Here is a 19,872-nt window from a genome sequence, read left to right on the forward strand (position 1 = left end):
AAGCCTAGAAAAGCGTTTCAGTTTGTTATGAACACAAACATTGGTGTAGACCCATATCCGGTGTGGGTGGAAATACGAGCGGAAGGTGAGCACTACATTTCCTATTGAAGCAAGCAGTTAGGGATGATGAAAAGCTTTCGGAAAATTGCACACCGCATAGCCGGAAATGTGCCAAGATGGAAAAGCTCAGGAACAACAAGTGGCTGTTTTGGGCTGGATATCTTCTAGTTTAGTGTCATTCGACGCGGTGAAAGTGGCAGTTGGTTAGTCCCAGTCTGGAACTTAAAACGGTTAACCTGTTGAGTGTTGAATTTATAAACTAAAATCTAACATTTGTGCTAGTGAGCAAGTTTTTATTTAAAAAAGATAACGCAGCCAAAGTATCCGGTTGAGAGGTAAGTGATAAGTTTTTTGAGAGGTGGAAAGTCGAGATTAAAACAGGTTCCTCAGGTGTCTTACCAGGGTTTTAAGTGTAAGGATATTTAGCGTTGAAACAACTTATACGCTAAATATACCTTTTCTTTGCTGCCGGAACTGTAAAGTTGATGTGGTCAAATGTGGATTATTACAATTGATAAAAACCCAAAAAAAAAACAGTTCTGAAAACTCGGGATACATTTTAGACTAAGGACAATTTCAACTTGTCAAAGGAATACTACTTTAAAGAGCGAATATTATGTCTGCTACTTGAAGGATATTATAGTACAACGAAGCTGAGCTAGGAAAATGATTTTTAATTTATTATTTTTTTTTAATCCCGAAGATGAAAGAATTTAACAATTTTTCGATACAGAAAAATAAAAATATTCCAACTTTCATAAATGTCAATAACCTACTATCCCATGGAGATAGGGGAATCACCCTTCTCATTTTGGTTCCTGTTAGGGTATAGTTGAAGGATTTACTGTCTTATAACATACTTTTATTTCTATATGTTGTATAATATTTCCACAAAATGTAAAATTCAAGGATCTCTTGCTAATTGACAAATGTTTTCATTATCTTATTAAGGAATTCTAGGATTTCAGGTTTTCTGTCGAACTTTTCGTTAAGATATTTGGATGAATTCGGTAATTCCATCGACTCTTATTGAGATTAAAATGAACTAACCATGGAAATGGCTTAGCACTTTCTGATAATTAGCATTATGTATTACATAACGCGGCCATAGAAAAACTGGCAATCCTTTTTCCAACTTTGTTAAAGTTGCACACTCTCCGTTTTTGGAGTGAACTCTGAAGGGAAGAGATAAAATCCCGAGTAAAAATACTATCCTCGTCTATACTGTGATTACTGAATTGAAACTTGGTGAACGAAATAAGTATAAATTAGAAGTCAGAAGGTTTCATCCAGGGCAGACGAAACTCGTCAGGTTCTGCTTTAATTCTCCCTTGGGATGAGCGTGATTGCAATTGATTGTAGGTGTTGACTTTTTGAATTTGGCGGGATACCTTCTATCCGTTTTCGTCTTGCATTATTTATTATGTTGGTGCACTCCCTCTTGATATATGCTGAGAGTTATTGTGTGTGGGAGCTATAAAGATGCTGTTGAGCAAATGGACAACATGATTTGTATCAGATTTAACGGATATTTTTAGGCGCTCTAAAATATTTTAAATATTGAGAGTGGCATACAGTGCTCTACGGAAAATAAAATTTGGAAGTGGTCTATGCAAGTTCCAAGAAGGAGAACATCGGGGTTCGCTCTTGACGTCCCAATAAGTTAGTAAAAATGTTGAACAAGTTATGAAAATGGTGTTAAATGATTTAATATAGTTAAGTTAAATGGGGGGAGCCGCAGCTCCGAGCACTCAGGCCATTATTAGGCCCATTGTACTATCCCCGTAAGTTGCCTATTCAATGGCTTCCCGCCTACGGTGTTCGCAGGCTTTAGCGAATCTGAGAACATTCTCAAGAGGCAGAGAGTGTGCAGATTTTTCATTGAAGAAAACCTTGCCAAGGTGTCTTCGTCTGAGATCTGAGGATGCCGGGCAGCTGCATAAAAAGTGCAGGGCTGTTTCCTCCTCCTCCTCACATTGGCTGCACACAGCCGAAACCACTACCCCAATCTTTTCCATATGGTAGTTTAAGGGGCAGTGTCTCGTCAAAAGCCCTACTAGGGTTTTTATGTCCCACTTCTTAAGGGACAACAAAAATGCCGCTCTAGTGGCCCTAGGCTCCTTCACAAGGATTTTCGCTTGCCGGCAAGAGTCCAAATTTCTCCACTCGGTTGCGTGAATCCTTGCAATTTCACCTTTCAGAGTAGACTTGACAGTAGATGGTCGGATTCCAAGAGCTGGTTGTGGCCCCACCATTGTGGATCCAGACCCTCGGCGAGCCAGTCTATCAGCCCCCTCATTACCGGCGATGTTAGAGTGCCCCGGCACCCACATCAGGAATGTTTCGTTCAGTCGGCCAAGTTTCAGCAGCACCTGATGACAACTCCACACCAACTGGCTTGATATGTTGTTGCCATCTAGTGCTGATAATGCCGCCCGACTGTCGGAACAGATTCGATTGGTGCGACCCCTCCATTTTTGTCGCAGACATTCTTCTGCTGCCAATGAAATGGCATATATCTCCGCCTGGAATATGGTCGTCATTTTTCCGAGGGGTCGGGCCAGTTCTATAATCGAATTCTCCGAGAACACGCCTGCACCCGATCCATCCTCCGTGACTGACCCGTCGGTGAAGATTATTAGGTCTGTAATCTGAAAAGACTCATGGCCACTTGTCGACCATTCTTCTCTTTCGGTGATTACGACAGTGTATGTCTTTTCAAAGACGAATCTGGAAACCATATGATCGGTCGGCATCAGGGCTACCGGATGTTTTTCAAGGAATTTCCATATAGACCTAGCCTTTCCACGCCCCAATGGTATCGAGCCTATATGCGTCGTAGGCTGCTTTCCGTTTCACCTCCAAGTAGATGGGGGGTAAATTTAGGATGGCTTCAAGTGCCGCAGTCGGCGTAGTACTCATTGCTCCAGTAATACTTAGGCAACCAAGTCTCTGAATCTGCGTTAGCAGCTTCCTGCTGTTAGCAAAGTTCAGTCTTGGCCACCAGACGATGCATGCATACATCAAAATGGGTTTTATTATGGATGTATACATCCAATATATCCGTTTAGGTGAAAGTCCCCAGGTCTTACCTATCGCATTCCTACAGCACCAGAGCAATCTGCAGGATTTCTGGTATTGTTCCTGGATATGATGCTTCCACGTTAACTTGGAGTCGAAATGTACTCCTAAGTACTTGACTGTTTGTGCCAGCTGGATTTCCGCCCCTGCTAAGGTGGGTAGCGTATAGCTGCCCCACCTGACGTTCTTAGTGAACATAACTAGTCCAGTCTTTCTAGCGTTCACCGTGAGTCCATTGCGGAGGCACCAGCCGTGGATTACATGCAGAGTTGCATTCAAGCGGTCACATACTGTGTCCGCAAACTTGCCGGTAATTATTACGGTTAGGTCGTCCGCAAATGCTTGCGCGAAGACTTTTTTGTCCTCCAGGAGCCAGAGCAGGGTATCCATCACCAAGAGCCATAACAGTGGAGAGAGAACCCCTCCCTGTGGGCAGCTCCTGAGACATCCTGCTTCAATAGATTTCTGGCCGACCGATATGTGGATTTTTCTCCACTCTAGCATGTGAAGGATCCAACTGATTAGCAGCGGTTCGATTCCATGCTGTCTTGCCGCATCACAAATTGCCGCAAATGAGGCATAATTGAAGGCACCTTCGATGTCCATGAATGCGCCTAAGGCGTATTCTTTATCGGACATCGCCTTTTCAATTTTTGCAGCAAGTTCATGGAGTGCTGTCTCCGTGGATTTGCCTTTCTGGTAGGCGTGTTGCCTATGGTGAAGTGGCCATTTAGGAATGTGTGTATCCCTTATGAACCGATCTACTAATCTTTCTAGTCCTTTTAGCAGAAAGGACGTTAGGCTGATCGGTCGAAAGCTTTTTGCGTCTGTGTAGGAGGGTTTTCCTGGTTTGGGAATGAACAACACCTTCACATCCCGCCATTTAACTGGAATATAAGCGTGTGCTAGGCATGCCCGATATATATTCCGAATGTGTCGACCCAGGGCATCCATTCCTTCTACTACTAGCGCAGGAATGATCCCATCCGGACCTGCAGACTTATATCTGTGGAACGAGTTAAATGCCCATTTCACTCGCTCCAGTGATACTACTTTGCATGCCAGATTCCAATCTCTCGGTTGAGGGCTGTATGCACCTGTTGGCCCCGAGATTAGATTTTGGATGCTGCCTGGGAAGTGTACTTCAAGCAAATGATTTGCCGTTTCTTCATCGCTTTCTGTGGACTTCCCATTCTGTAAACGTAAGTAACCCAGTTTCTGGCTACGTTCTTTGACCAGAATCCGCTTCAGCTTTGACGTTGCCTCAAAAGAGTTAGTCTCTTCGCAAAAGCGTCTCCAAGATGATCGTTTAGCCGATCTTATGCTCTTCTTTAGAGCCTTCTGTGCCTCTTTATAGCGATTCCAGCTAGTGCTTGATTCGCCCTTCAGAGCACGATTAAGGAGCATCCTTGTCGTTCTCTTCTGTTTTGCCAAATCCGAGTTCCACCATGGTGTTTTACCCTTCTTTGGCATCTTGAGTGGACAGCTTTCTTCGAAAGCTTCTCTCATGCTAGTTGTGATCATCTGGGTTGTCTTCTCAATTCCAGCAATGGATTTGATGCGCCTCCCAGGGATCGTGACTCGGGCGTTCAATTCTGTTTGATACATTACCCAATCTGTCTTCCTCGGATTCCGAAATGGAGTGGGTGGAGGTAGATCCATGCCCATAACGAAATCAATGCGTCTGTGATCCGAGAGTGTGATATCGTTTGATACTCTCCACTCTCCGATCAGATCCGCGATGTCAGGAGATGTCACCGTGATGTCGATGACCTCTCGCCTGACCACGTTGAAGAAAGTGGGTTCATTACCCACATTTAGGATCTGCAAATCGGTTCCTACTAGATACTCCAGTAGTCTCGATCCTCTTGCATTGATGTTCGAACTTCCCCAGCATATGTGGTGAGCGTTGACATCACATCCTGCTATTACCCCCATGCATCTGCTTTTGGCATATTGGATAGCTCTGATGAATGTTCCACTGGGAACGTCTTCTGCGTCGTAGGGGAAGTATGCAGAGCACCATAGTATCTCTTTATCTCCCTGTTGACTTTTTATGGTTAGCTTAGCTGATGTGGTGTCGCCATCACAGAGATCGTTAACCAGGTTAATTTGGAAGTCTTTGGAGACTACCATGCAGGTGCGGGGTCGATCGCTTCCATTGGCATACAATAGGTCAGCATGTTGGAAGTTTAGGCCCCTGACTGCCCCACCAACAACCCACGGTTCTTGCAGCTATTGATCCGACGACTGATAAGTGCAGTCGCCGCTTTACAATGCTGCAAATTTACTTGGGAGATGTGGCACCTCATTTATGTTTCAGATGTAGATGCCGGGGGCTGCATGTCCCCTTCAATGGTTTTAGGAGCCGACACTTGTAACGTGACGGTCCCCAGCCCATAGTAGAGCCGGCAACCCGATTTTTCCCGAACTTTCTTAACATCAGGTTCGGGAACGCCGATAGTGAGAAAAGTTCCCGGCCTATCGGTTCTCTCTCCTGTTTTGCTGCCTAGCAGCAACCAGGTGGAAGTGTTAAGGTTGTTCTGTACACCAAGTTGTTCCAGAACCCCGACACCATTTCGCTCTTCTTCTGGAAGCCAGAGAGAGCACTTTTTGATCGATGGCAGCTCAGAGACCCTTTTCAAGGTTAGTCGCGCACCCTCCCACACATCGTTAAGGGAGGAGCAGTACTGCCTGAGTCACTCGTTCGTGTCTTCGTCGGCAAAGTTCAGCCGTAACATTTTACGGTATACACCTACCGACTCAAAGCAAAGCTTAATGCCTTGCGCAGACGCAGTCCTTACAGCTAGGAGGAGTTTCCTTCTAAGTTGTTCGCACTGCTCAGTATCGTAGCCGGATGGATTAGAGTCGTCATACAGGACCCATCCATCGGCTTCGATAGCCTTGGCTGCAAATGAAGGCCTAGCCGTTGCCGGCCGAGCCCTCTTTGCCGCCTTTTGTGTCGAAGAGTTAGGATCGTCCGAGGACCGCTGCCGCTTCGGTTTCCCCTTAGCCGCAGGTGCCCCGAACGCTCCTTTCCCCTCAACCTTGGCACAGCTCTTTGGTTGTGCGTTGCCCGGAGGCGGTTTGCCCGAAGGCGGTTTGCCCGAAGGCGGTTTGCCCGGAGGCGGTTTGCCCGAATGCGGTTTGCCCGGAGGCAGTTTGCCCGAAGGCGGTTTGTCCGGAGGCTGTTTGCCCGAAGGCGGTTTGCCCGAAAGCGGTTTGCCCGAAGGCAGTTTGCTGTCCGTGGACAGGTGCTTACCCATGGGCAAGACTTTAGCCTCAGCAGGTGGCGTCGATTGTGGCCTGGGGTCAGGAGTACTGACAGAAGGGGCCTGCTTCGGCTCATCCGTTAAGGACTGGGTCCCAATTGAATTGGTTCCCACTTGAATAAGTGGGGAATCTGAGTCTAGACTCAGGTTCTCCATCGATGAGCTCAGGGTTGCCCCTTCACTCGGGGTTGGATCGTCACGATCGAAGTTTAATTGTGTTTGCTTAGTAGGTTTGTGTTTTTGTTTTTTTGTTTTTTCATAGTTGGCTGCCATGGCCTCAATTTTTCCGGGGAAAGTAAGTCGATCTCGGCAGAGCCCCTTTTTGCCGAGACAAGGCTAGTTGAAACTGGGGGTCGCCTGGTACCCAGAGTTCACCGTTTACGGCCACATCTTAACCCCTGTGACCATTCAGCCCTCGGCACGGTAGTCACACCTTGGCTTGGGGTTTTGATTACCGCTTGGCTTCAGGTGTCACCTCCCGTTTCCTGGAGGATCTTCCTTACTGAGCTCCCTCACCACGTCAAGGTAGGTAATCGTCGAGGAAGTGTTAAATGATAGTGGAATTACCATTAGAGAAGTTGCTGATGATGTCACCATCTCTTTTGGCTCGTCCCAAGCAATTCCAATGAATTATTAGATATGCGATTTCGTCCAGGGTAGAGAGTCCTAGGTCCGCCCCTTGAAGCAACTTTCACGGTTGTGGTCCCCGAACTCTTCAGTTTTGGGCAAGCACACATTATGCGAAAATTAAACTTGTGATTTCGTCCAGGGCAGCGGCAACTCATCAGTGGATGGCGGACTTAGGACTCTCTCAATTCCTAAACAAAGTTTAGGATAGGCTCAGCCGGTTTAGGCCTGCATTTTTATTCAGCGGATTTGTCCTGATTATAATTTATACAAATGTCGTGTTTCTGAATTTATATAATGGAGGAAATACCACCTGGTACCTACTTTGGTCACGATGCTCCCAGAGCAGAAGTGAGGCAGCGTCTGATGAGCTGCCCCTGCCCTGGACGAAACCGTAAATCCTTTTTTCGCTTCTTGGGTGCTTACCCAAGCCTAAGGATTCCGTGGACCACAACTGACCATCAAGTAGTTGGCAGACAGTCAATTCCTAAAGAAAATTTAGATCAATGATAATCATGATTTCCTCAGAAAGGTCATAACTGTGGATTTGGCTCACTATGCCTTTTTCCTATTCCCAAAACTGAAGAAACTCATGAAAGGATGAAGATTTACCATGATTGAGGGGATACAGACTGCATCACTGGAAGAAGCCAAGGCTATACCAATAAATGCTAATCAGAAGTGCTCCGATGATTTGCATATTGTGGACAGAAAAAAGGAAAATCCTTCTTTGTTCTCTTCACTAGAAATACTAGCTACCAAATAACTCCCAAAATGGAAAATCTCGCCTTTTTAAGGTTTTTTTTTTTGTAAAACCTTATTAAAATCGGTTCAATATCTGTTTGCTGTTCTTCTGTCTGTCTTTTTCTTTTGTTTCAGGGGTCGAAATCTTCCAAAGATACTGGTACACATGTGTCAGCGTGGGGGATTTTTACCCACTAAAATCACCTTCTACCTCCTGCCATCTTCCCCGCGGAACCATTAAAAAGCATTTCGTCGCGTAGTGGACATCACTCTAGCCTCTCTTTTCGCCCATCGATCACATTCGCAACCGCGCCTTTCTCGGCTCCTTTGTCTTTCATAACCTGCACTTGAAATGCAGTGTTTTGCTGGCACGCAAGAATTTGCCCAATTATATTTTCCGGTCCTACTGTTCCTCCAAAGATCTAGGAAAATGGAAGAAAACATGCTCCCGGTCCACCGGAATATAGCTTGGACAGTTAGGTGAGCTGTGCAGTTTAAACACATAGAAGTATTTCAAGTGAGAAACTGCGTGAGATCATGGTTTATCTCACTATACGTTCTCTGCATCTACACCTTGATGCTAGGAATCAATCTGTGGGTTCAACGATCCTTTTTCATTCGTTCCCACCGTTGTTGCCACCTACTTAACGATTCCTGCCTTTTGGCGTTTTTTGCATGTCGATCGGAGGAAGAATCGGGTCCATCGTAAATGCGTGAAATCTTCTTGGCAAAAATGTCGACCACGTCATTCCGGCTACTGCATAAGCCGCTTCGCCTGAGATGTTTCTGTAACCACAGCACACTCTTAAGGTGGTCTTTCTATAAATAGCCTATCTTGTGAGCGCAACAACCGGTATCCGGTCTAGGCCTACATTAGTATGGAACTCGAGATACCTCGGTTTTGCGTCGAGGTCCACCAATTCGATATCCCTAAAAGCTGTTCGGCGTCTTAACTTACGCTACCGCTCTATCTCAGACAGGGTCTGCCTCGTCTTCTTTTTTTTTCTGCCATGCCATGCCCTTGTAGAGTTTTTGGGCTGGGTCCTTCCATCCATACGGATTAGGTGACCCGCCAACCGCAATCTGTTGAGCCGGATTTTATCCACAACCAGACGGTCGTGGTATCGCTCATAGATCTCGTCGTTATGTAGTCTACGGAACTGTCCATCCTCATGTAGGGGCCAAAAATTCTTCGGAGGGTTCTTCAGTCGAACGCCCCCAAGAGTTCGCATTTTTGTTGCTAAGAACCCAAGTCTCCGAGGAATACATGAGGACTGAGAAGATCATTGTCTTGTACAGTAAGAGCTTTGACCCTATGGTGAGACGTTTCGAGCGAAACAATTTTTGTGAGCTGAAATAGGCTGCCAACAACCGTGCGTGGATTTCATCGTCATACCTGTTATCGGTTGTGATTTCTTGACCCCAGAAATTATCAACGACCTCAAAGTTGTAGTCTCCTATCTATATTCTTCCCGTTTGGTCAGTGCAGTTTGATGTTGTTGGTTGCTTTCTGGTGCTGACGTTACTACCATATATTTTGTTTTGCCTTCATCGATTTGCAGCACAGGATCTCGCACCGCCTGCTCGATCTGGATGAAGGCAGTTTGTACGTCTCGGGTCGTTCTTCCCATTATGTCGATATCGTCGGCATAGGCCAGTAGTTGGCTGGACTTAAAGAGGATCGCATTTACCTTAGCATCACGGATCACTTTCTCCAGGACCAGGTTAAAGAGGACGCATCATAGGGCATCCTCTAGTCATAGACCGTTGTTGATGTCGAATGGTCTTGAGAGTGATCCTGCTGCTTTTATCGGGTTACGCACATTGGTTAGAGTCAGCCTAGTCGGTCTTATCAATTTCGTCGAGATACCGAATTTTCTCATGTTCGTCTACAGTTTCAACCTGACTATGCGATCATAGGTGGCATTAATTGTATTTCTGAAACACAGTAGATAACCGCTTTCAGAGAGTTTACCAACTTTTGTGCGGTGGCACGTTGGGAGTTGAATGTGATAATATTTAAATCCGTAAATCCGCGATAAGTTGAATAGGAACGAATTGTCGGTGTTCGTTGGTTTGGGCCGAAACAATAGTTCCGATCTAGTTTTTGAAAGCCAATTTGTTGTCTTGCGGGGCTTGAGGGGCTACAGATCTAAGAAGAGTATTCCTAGCTGCTTGTGCGTAAGATACGCCTGGTTGAGCCAAGCCTTCTGACATCTGTGTCACCGCCTGCTTGTCTCTCATTGCAGCGGAATTCTTTTTTGCTCTGTTAACTTCCCTTTTGGCGGCCATGTCTTTGTATGCCGGGCATCCGGGGTAGTTGGCGGGATGTTTAGTCTGGCTGCAATTACAGCAGTGTGGCGTTTCAGCCGCGAGATATTCCCCACTCACAGGCGTGTTTGTGCACTTCATTAATTATGGGCGATGTACCCGAAGTTTTGGCAGTTGTACTTCCCGAATTGGCTTGACTTTCTCAAGTGAAATCTTTTGGTGAAGTACATACTTCATCGTGAAGTCTTCATTGAGCTATTAAAAGGGGTTGAAGGTGGCCAATTGCGACTTCAACGGGAGTGTTGGGTTCTGGCTATAAAGAAGCTGATATGCTCGCATGACTAGATTCGACACGCTTTTGACCTTCAAGAGTGGGTGCTTTCCATTGAGCTCTCGCATTATGTTAGCCGGGTCTGTCTCTCCATGGAGACCGCACTGTGTGCGTGCATAGGTATGTTGCCAAATCGATAGTTGACATGGCAACTCCGACGTTTGATTGCCTCCAGGGATGAGTCATCTACCCCGATCGTGAGGAGTTTACCCTTTTTCTCCACCTTGCTTCTGAAGTCTCTCCATAATTGTCCGTCTCTATTGTCGCGCCATTTGGGAGAAAAACTGTCACCATGTCTGCTCCTGGTATGCCATCCTCAGCACATGTTGACAGTTCCGCTGCTTCCCAGCCTGGCAATTTAGGAACTATGGCCCTAAGACACTCTGCAGTTTCTTCTGTCGCGCATTCCACCAGTATATGACCTGGTCGAAAGCGTATCCCGGTGAACACAATTTTCGGAGTCCATCCCTTGCATATGTGCCTGACGATGGGGTCTTCGCTGGTTTCCTGCTCGTCATGAGTGAATATTGGCTCAGAAAAATTTTTTGGCAATGTGGCCAGTCGAATGCCCTTGGAGGCACTAGCATAGCTAATGGCGGGCTTTCTGATTCCTGCCTTCACTTCTGTCCTGCCCGCGTTTTCTCTCCGCTTGGGTTCAGGTTTGGATTTTTTGGGAGCATTTCCTTCATGCGGGCTAATCTCTGCTGGTCCCTGCTTTCTTAGCTCCTATAAAGATGGCTTAGGTCTATCCTCTTCTTGCTTTCCTTCAGGTAGCGCAGGTACCATTTAACACCTGCGGCACTGAGACATGTCTCCTTCCTGACGTCTGATATATTTATCTCAGACGTGCGAGGCGACCAGGTATCAGTGAAGCTTCGTACCCCCGACTGCAAACTATCCAATAGGCACGGTTCGCATGACACCCTGGCTTGGGGAGTTGTTTTTCGACTGCCCAGTCTAGATCCGTAGCGTTTTATTAATAGTAGGGCCACCTCGTACAGGGTGTGGTTATCACCACTCACTAAGAGTCTTGGTAGACGAGAGCCTTGGAGGTCAAAGCGGACCCCGACCTAAAAGATCTGAGCGGAAATGTAAACTGAATCCGAAGAACCCAGAAAGGGGATCTCATGTTCGAACTGAAAAGATCAAGCGTGGGCAAAACTGATGACTTTCGCACTCAAGTGAAAAACTCACTTAAGGAGAATGCCGCAGTGCGTGCCCAAAAACATGAGATCTATATACAATGTAAGGATCTCGATGAAGTAACATCGAAAGAGGGAATTTGTACTGCTCTGAAGGAGCAATTCAAGTTGAAAGAACTCACCGAGGAGTCTGTTGTGTGCTTACGAAAAGCCTATGGTGGTACTCAAACGGCCACAATACAAGTACCAGCGGAGGCAGCACAGATGTTGTTGGCTGCCGGAACTTCACTAAAGAGGTGCTTTAAATGCCTTATGTTTGGGCACTTGGCGAAGGCATGCACCAGCAGCATTGAGTGATCCGATCGATGCGGAATGTGTGGGGAGAAAGGTCATATTGCCAGAGAGTGCAATAGGGACCCCAAATGCCTATTGTGCGAAGTAAAACAGGGACAGGATAACCGGCATATTGCCGGAAGTGGTAAATGTTCGGAATTTAGGAAGGCGCTCACTGCAATGAGAAAATGAGGTTTATTCAAATAAACCTCAATCATTGCAGGGTCGCTCAGGATTTACTTGAGCAGGCCACGTTCGAATCTGAGATGGAAATCGCCATCATAAGCGAACCGTATAGACACCGTCACGGTGGCATATGGGTCAAAGATTCGACTGGTGGAGCTGCGATATGGGCTCGCGGTCGACAGGCCATACAATGTACTGCAAGTCAGGCAGGCAGTGGCTTCGTGTGGGCGAAAATAAGTGGTGTATATGTATACAGCTGCTATGCCCCACCAAGTTAGACACTGTCTGAATTCGAGCAAATGCTTGATAATCTTGTTCTCGACGCGAGGGGACGTAGTCCAAAGGTGATTGCTGGTGATTTCAATGCTTGGGCCCTAGAGTGGGGTAGCAGGGAATCAAATGCTAGGGGGCGCAGTTTATTAGAAGCTTTTGCGCAGATGGACATAGTTTTGGCTAACGAAGGTGCTGTAAACACCTTCCAGAAAGGGGGGTCAGGCTCGGTTGTAGACCTGACCTTTGTCAGCCCTTCGCTGGTGCGTGGTAAGTCCTGGTGCGTCAGCGAACGCTACACCCACAGCGATCACCAGGCAATCTTCTTTGAGACATGTGTCGAGCCACATGCCAAAAAGCTATCATGCCGAGAACAACAACAACAACCGAGAAAGATTTCAGGCTGGTCTGCAAAATCTTTGGATGAGGAGACCTTCATACATGTGTGGTTAGATCAGCCTGATAAAGCAGGCACTTCTACGGAAAGAGCCGTCCATCTGGCTCAATGCATTGCCAAAGCGTGTGACGCATCCATGCCTAGAAGGTATTCATTCCCCAGTAGAAGACCAAACTACTGGTGGAATGATAAACTGACCGGCCTTCGATCAGCCTGCCACCGACCCAGAAGAGTGGCTCAGAGGGCAGTAGGTAGAGTCGAACAGGGGCAAAAAGAGCGCGCTTATATGGCACCCCGCAAAAACCTCAAGCTCGCCATCCAGCGAAGCAAGAGGGAGTGCTTTAAGGGGCTCTGCTCAGAAGCGAACATAAACCCGTGGGGGAATGCCTACAGAATCGTGATGGGATGATTCAGAGGCCGTTCATCTCCGCAGATCACGTGCCCCACCCTCTTACTAAAAATCATCCAGGGGTTATTCCCCCAGCAAGAGGAGAGCACCGACACATTCCAACCACCTCTGAATGTGGCGGAAATTCCGCCAGTCACCAGAGACGAGCAGTTGGATATCTGCGGTAGAATAGGAGACAATAAACCGCCGGGCCTGGACTGAGTACCGAATAAGGCCCTTAAGCTTTCCGTCAAATTCAGGCCGGACATGCTCGCTGAGTTGTTCGAAGCGTGCATGTCCGAGGGGATATTTCCAGTGGCATGGAGGCGGCAGAAGTTGGTACTTCTGCCTAAACCAGGTAAATCTCCAGGTGAACCATCCTCATATCGACCCCCCCCCCCCCCCTCCTCGACACGTTGGGGAAAATGCTAGAGCGGGTAATCTATAATAGATTACTCCCGGTTATTGAGAGCCAAGGCGGCCTTTCAGATAGGCAGTACGGGTTCCGTAAAGCTAGATCAACCGTTGATGCCATCAAATTGGTTACTGGCTTGGCCGAAGATGCAATTCACGGAAAGGGTAGTATTAGCAAATATTGCGTGGTAGTAACCCTGGATGTGAAAAATGCATTCAATTCGGCCAATTGGAATCTAATACGGAAATCTTTAGCGAAGGTTGGTATTCCCGCCTATCTCACCGCTATCGTCGATAGTTATTTAACTGAAAGGAGGCTCTGGTATAACACCGATCATGGACCCCAGGAGTACGTTGTTTCGGCGGGTGTCCCGCAGGGCTCCGTATTGGACCCACTACTGTGGAACATCATGTACAACGATGTATTTAATCTTCCCCTTCCGGGGGAAGCCACAGTGGTGGGTTACGCTGACGATATAGCGCTGGTTGTTGTCGCAAAGCATCTCGAAGATGCTGAGTTATACTCAAGCGAGGCAATCGGTGCTGTTAAAAGTTGGCTAAAGAGCTCTGGTCTGACACTTGCGGAAGAAAAAACGGGAGCGGTCCTCATCATCAAGCGCCGGAAGAGAAATTACGCCTGTATTAGGATCGGGAATCATATCATCCCTTCCAAGCCGACCATCAAATACTTTGGAGTGGTGATAGACAGGAAGCTTAGCTATAAGCAACATGTGCAGTATGTTTGCGACAAATCATCCACTGCAAGTATGGCCCTGGCAAGGATGATGCCGAACGTTGGAGGGCCACGGCATACATCTAGGTTGCATATAGCCAGGGTGGTGACCTCGATCATGCTCTATGTAACCCCAGTTTGGAGGGAGGCGTTGTGGATGTCAGGGAACGCTACCAAACTGAGTTCAGTCTACAGGAGGACAGCTCTGAGGGTATGCTCAGCCTTCAGGACTGTCTCAGATGATGCAGCATTCGTCATCTCTGGAATGATGCCGGTTGACATCTTGGCAGATGAGATGGCGAACATATACATTGCAAAGCCAACCTCTTCCTCATCGCGGACGAAGAAGACTGAAAGGGAGAGATCCATAAATAGATGGCAAGAGCGGTGGGAACGCTCGGAAAGGGCCGGTGGACGCACAGGCTCATTCCTGTCATCAAGGAGTGGTTGGAGAGACGACACGGTGAGATTAATTATAATCTCACCCAGTTTCTCACGGGGCACGGAGGATATCTCCAATACCTTCGCAGGTTTAAATTGGAGACCTCAGCCGATTGTCCAAATTGCAATGGAGTCCCAGAGGACTCAGAGCATGTATTCTTCCACTGTCCGAGATTTGTGGAAGGAAGGAGGAATCTAGAGGAGACTCTAGGAGAGGTGCTGGTACCAGAAAATCAGGTGCCGAAAATGCTAGCACATCAAGAGAATTGGGATGCGGTAAACTCCATGATCGCATCTATCCAAAATAAACTGCGAAAAGCAGAGGAGAGGAGAAAAACGCGGTCACGTGCGCCGCGTTTAGAAGAAAAGTAACAAAGCTAGAGTGAGCTGACTCCGCCCCGTGATGTAATACCTTATGGTGGTTTCGCGGGGCAGGGAGGGAGTCGGGGTGGTTTTAGTGGGTAAAAATGCCACACGCTAGTGTGTCCAGACCAGTGTCTTTTTGAAGATTTCCACCTCCTCAACAAAAAAAAAACAAAAAGACGAGAGCCTTGGGCCCTGAAAAGCCACACTTCGCCCTAGAGGAGAAACAGTTCACCCTCAGAGAGAAATAGGTTGGCCTTAGGAAGCTATATTCCCTGTCAGTCTATCTTGCAGTGCACTGATTGACCCCCTATATCAAGTAGGTGAAGGATTTATTCTCCTATTTAAGTTGGTTCCAATCAGGTTTAATTTATGAAATTGAATGTTGGATACAGAGAAATTTAACTAAGCCACACTCAAGAAAAAATTCTAAAAATAATCAAATTTACGAACATGCCGACATAGCAATAGATTTAAATTTCTCGCTGTCCTTTCTCTGTTCTGCAGGATGTTTATGCTTATTTTAGGTCTTTGTTGAATTTACAAGACGCCCTAGGGCGAACAAATCATTATGCGTATATGTGCGTCCGTTTATATTCAGATGGTTCCCTAAAAAATGGCTCTTTTTGAAAAAGTCATTTGCATGTGACAACTGAATTCAGAATAACATCAGGCGCCACAGGATTCTCATTTTTATATAATTTTTAAAAATACATTGCTTTTTTCTTTTGGCAATACCACAAAGTGTTTGGCAAGGAAATATGTAATCCAAATTTTCTAGTAGATGTAAATGTATTTATGTAGGATACCTCCGGTGGACAACGTCCCCATTGGTCATTGGTCCCCATTGATACGAAGACTTTATCCTTTGATTGCATTGTGCTGGTATCCAAAGATATTGCTTTAAAGACAAAGTATTGCTCCCGCAACTTAATTGTTTCTGAATTGCTCTTTCCGCCCTGGCCTACTGAGAGGAGGGAGCACAGAGCACATTTCCAAAAATCGAAAGTGAGGCATTTTTTCTGTCATACCACTTCAGAGTAGGTGCAAGTATCGTTTATAGCATGGAAATAGCTTTTATAGCAGTTACCAACCTGTAGACGCTTCCTTTGCCTTTGTGCAGCCTTTGTGTACGTCACTCAACGGGGGGCAGGATTTCTGTTTACTTTGTTCGACAATGCACTAGATTGTACCTCGATGAAGCATATGTATTTACGTGAGTAATGCGTACAGGAGGCGTAATTGATAGCGGAAGAGTTAATACATGCTTCAAGTACATACATGTATATATAACGAACCATGTGGTTTGCAGGAAGGGTATGTTTGTATGTTATAGGAAGCATCTTAAGCCTTTTATGAAATTTTAATCTAGAAAGAAGGCAATTAACATACTGACATATATCGTATATTATACAACCACTTTAAGGATAATTATCCATGAAAACGTATTATCCTTTTGTGTATACATATGATGATAAGTATTTGTGTGTTTTTCATAAGTTGAAATAAAGCGTAACAAGTCATGCGAACTTGAAGGAGTGAACGGCATCGATCCTTTCACTCCATTTACCCATTTCAGCCTTGAATGGGTCCAACCTTTATATAAAATTGGAATGGAAGAATATAAGATATATTCCTGACGTACCAGGTTAATTCCAAATTGGGTTACAAATGCAAAGCTGTATGAGCCTAGTCGCGCGTTTCATGAGTTGCGGGTAATGACATGACCCATCAGATCAGCCACGAATATGGTAGGTCAATCCTGTAAATAAGTATCATTACTACATTGGGGTTCTCTCTCGGGGACAAAAGACGGTCTTGGACCTGTTGCCGCAGTCAAGCTTAAAGAAGTGCTCCCCTCTCTTCAATACTTCATATGGGCCCTCATATTGTGGCTGCAAGGACTTCCGGGAAATCTCTATGCGAACCAAGACGTGTGTGCAGACATCCAGGTTCTTGCGGAGAATTTCGCAAAATGATGGGAAGGCGGAGGTGATTTTAATTTTGCCACGGTGTCCCGGAGTAAACACAAAAGCCCAGTAGTGGAAAGGGCTGGCCTGGTATCGAACACAGGATCGCTGGGGAGTCTCAAAATTTCCCCATATACTAGCTCGGCGGAGTTGGGGGCGAACTAGTCATGATGGGCTGTACGTAGGCCAAGTAAAACGAAAGACAGGACTTGCTACCTCTAAGAGACATCATCTGCCATTTTAGCGGCCTCCAGTGTTCTATGACGGCGTTCCAGTATGCCATTGGATTGCGTGTGGTATGCGGTCGTATGGGTGTCGTTTGAACCCCAAGAGTTTGTCCAGCTCGGAGAACAGGGGAGACTCTTTCATGCATTCCCTGGTCAGTAATGACATCGGCCGGAACTCCAAAGCGTTCGGTCCATTCCTGACAGACGGTCTCGGATAAGTAGGAGGTATTTTTTCGGGTCACCATGTGCATCTATCGATGATTGTGAGGCAATAGTTGAAGCCATACAAATCTTGCAAGGAGTTAATAATGTCGAGATGGATCGTGTGAAAACACTTTGTAGACCAAGAGAATGGGCCTATTTCTTTCTGCACATATTTGATGACATTTCTGACACACGATGCACTGCCTTGGCCAGGAGTTAACATCCTTATTCACTGAATATATGTTACTGAGAAGCCGACTCCCCTTGGTGCGTGAGATCATATACTGCAACATCGGCCGTTGATTGCCGTCCTGCGAATTAAGCCACCGGTAAAACAGCGTGAGGAACGCACGGCTACTTTCTTAATAATGGATTTGCATTCAGCTGGAGCCTTTCCCACTCTTTTAACGGAGTCTGACAGAGGATCCTTCCTGACAACGTGAAACTTACCTTCTTCTAATTTTTTGGGTACTAAGTCGTCGTATGCTCGTTTGTCCATAATGACCACTGCGTTTCCTTTGTCTGCTGGTAAGTAGAAAACGGGTTTCTCTTCCAATTCTTTAATGGTTTTGTGGTAGTTGGACGATGCTCTTTTCCGTGTGGCCAACCGCTTGGTGGGGGTCAATAGTCGCCTAATTTCTTTTCGGGTACCGGCTTTTTCTTTCTGTGATGTGTATTTGATTCCTGCTTCGATGTCAATAACAATGTCCTCTTTGGAGAAAGTGGGGTCTCTTATGGCGAAGTTCAAGCCTTTATTAAGAAGTGAAAGCTGTCCCTTCCAGTATGCTCCTCTTTCTGGCCTTTTGGCAGGTGGAGGCCCTATTGATTTTTTCCTATATGTGGGGGATTGGGGATTTGGGGGATTTTAACCTCTGAAATACGTAACAAAGCGTTTGCAACAATATTATCCTTGCCGGACGCGTGCCGGATGTCTGAAGTAAACTGGGTAATCAAGCTCAGGTGCCGGAGTTGGCGAAGGGGCGCTTTGTCGGGCTTCTGTTTAAAAGCGAAGGTAAGAGGCTTGTGATCCGTGGACACTGTGAACGGCAGGCCTTCTTATTTCCATGCACGCGGCTCATAGGTGATGTAGTTCTGTTGAGTTGTATTCAGTTTCTTAAAAAAGAAGCTTCTTAAAAAAGAAGCTCAACTACTGCCAAATTTGGTTCACCTTTTGGTGAAGGGCAGCACCTACTGCGATGTCTGAGGCATTGGCGAATACGGTCTGAGAGCCATCAGTTTGAGGAAATGTCAGGAGTGTAGCATCTGCTAGCTGTCGTTTGGCTAGCCTCAAAAGCCTGGACGCAATCACGAGAGAGTCTTTCGTCTTGGGTCCAGATAAGTAAGCACTGAGGATCGCTTGATGTTGGGTAGCTTTGGGCAAGAAACGACGAAAGAAGTTTAACATGTCCTAAAACTTTCGAAGATCCTTCACCGTTTTAAGTTGTGCAAAGTGTGTGATGTCCTGAATCTTGTCCGGATCGGTTGAATTCCCTCAGGGTAAATCGGGTGGGCTAAAAACTTCACCTGCTCTTGAAGAAATTTGCACTTTTCAACACGAAGCATAAGACCAGCCTCAAGGAGACGTTGAAAAATGCATTCGAGATGTTCCAAATGCTCAGACTCAGAGGTGGAGGCAACCAAAACATCATCTAAGTAAATGTTACAAAATTTAAGGTTTTGCAGGACAGAGTGGACCTCTGAAAAGTTTGCCCCCCATTGCACAGACCAAAAGGCATCCGTGTGAATTCGCAGAGTCGAAAGAGTATGCATATTGCCGTTTTCGGAATATCTCCTGGAGCTACCGTGATTTGGTCGGATGCCCAAGGTCCTGAATACACAGAAGTTAGCGATGTTGTGCGCAAAGTCGTGGATGAGTGGTATGGGTAAGCGGTCTGGAATGGTCTGAGCATTCAAATGTCTGTAATCGTCACATGGTCTCCATCGGCCGTTGGACTTTGGGACCATATGCAGTGGAGAAGACCAACAACTACTTGATGATCTGCAAATATCCTGCTTTGAATCGAATTCTTTCTTAGAAACATCGAGCTTTTGAGATGGTAATGGACGCACCTTGGAAAAGAGCGGGGAGCCAGTAGTGCGGATATGGTGCTATACATCATGCTAAGCTGGCTTGGAGGGAGTACTTTCGATAGTTATGTTGATGAAGATTTAGAGAAGCGCGCGATTGCCAGCGTTGGTTACTTTTTCAAAAATGATTGAAAGACTGACAATAGCAAGTTTTCCTGAAGACCTGACCGAAGTTACGGGATCTACAAGACCTATTCTGCAGATCCACTAGCAATCCATAGTGGCCTAGAAATTCTGCGCCTAACATGGGTCTGTTGATGTCCTCAACAACAAGACGCCATGGGAACGTTCATAGAAGTCCCAAATTTACGTCTACCTACCTGTAGTCGT

At 46.2% G+C, this 19,872-nt stretch overlaps 1 protein-coding gene across 3 annotated transcripts in view; it reads left to right on the forward strand.

Annotated features, from left to right (window-relative positions):
• Positions 1 to 265: 265 nt before the first annotated feature.
• Positions 266 to 19,872, forward strand: part of LOC119660184 (thyrotropin receptor) — a 172,721-nt gene continuing 153,114 nt past the window's right edge. For all 3 annotated transcript variants that reach the window (XM_038068595.1, XM_038068596.1, XM_038068597.1), the window contains exon 1: positions 266 to 395. The gene's annotated coding sequence lies outside the window, so the exon portion shown is untranslated. The remainder of the gene's footprint in view (positions 396 to 19,872) is intronic.

This window comes from Hermetia illucens, chromosome 6 (assembly GCF_905115235.1).
Source record: "Hermetia illucens chromosome 6, iHerIll2.2.curated.20191125, whole genome shotgun sequence".
Classification (NCBI taxonomy): Eukaryota; Metazoa; Arthropoda; class Insecta; order Diptera; family Stratiomyidae; genus Hermetia; species Hermetia illucens.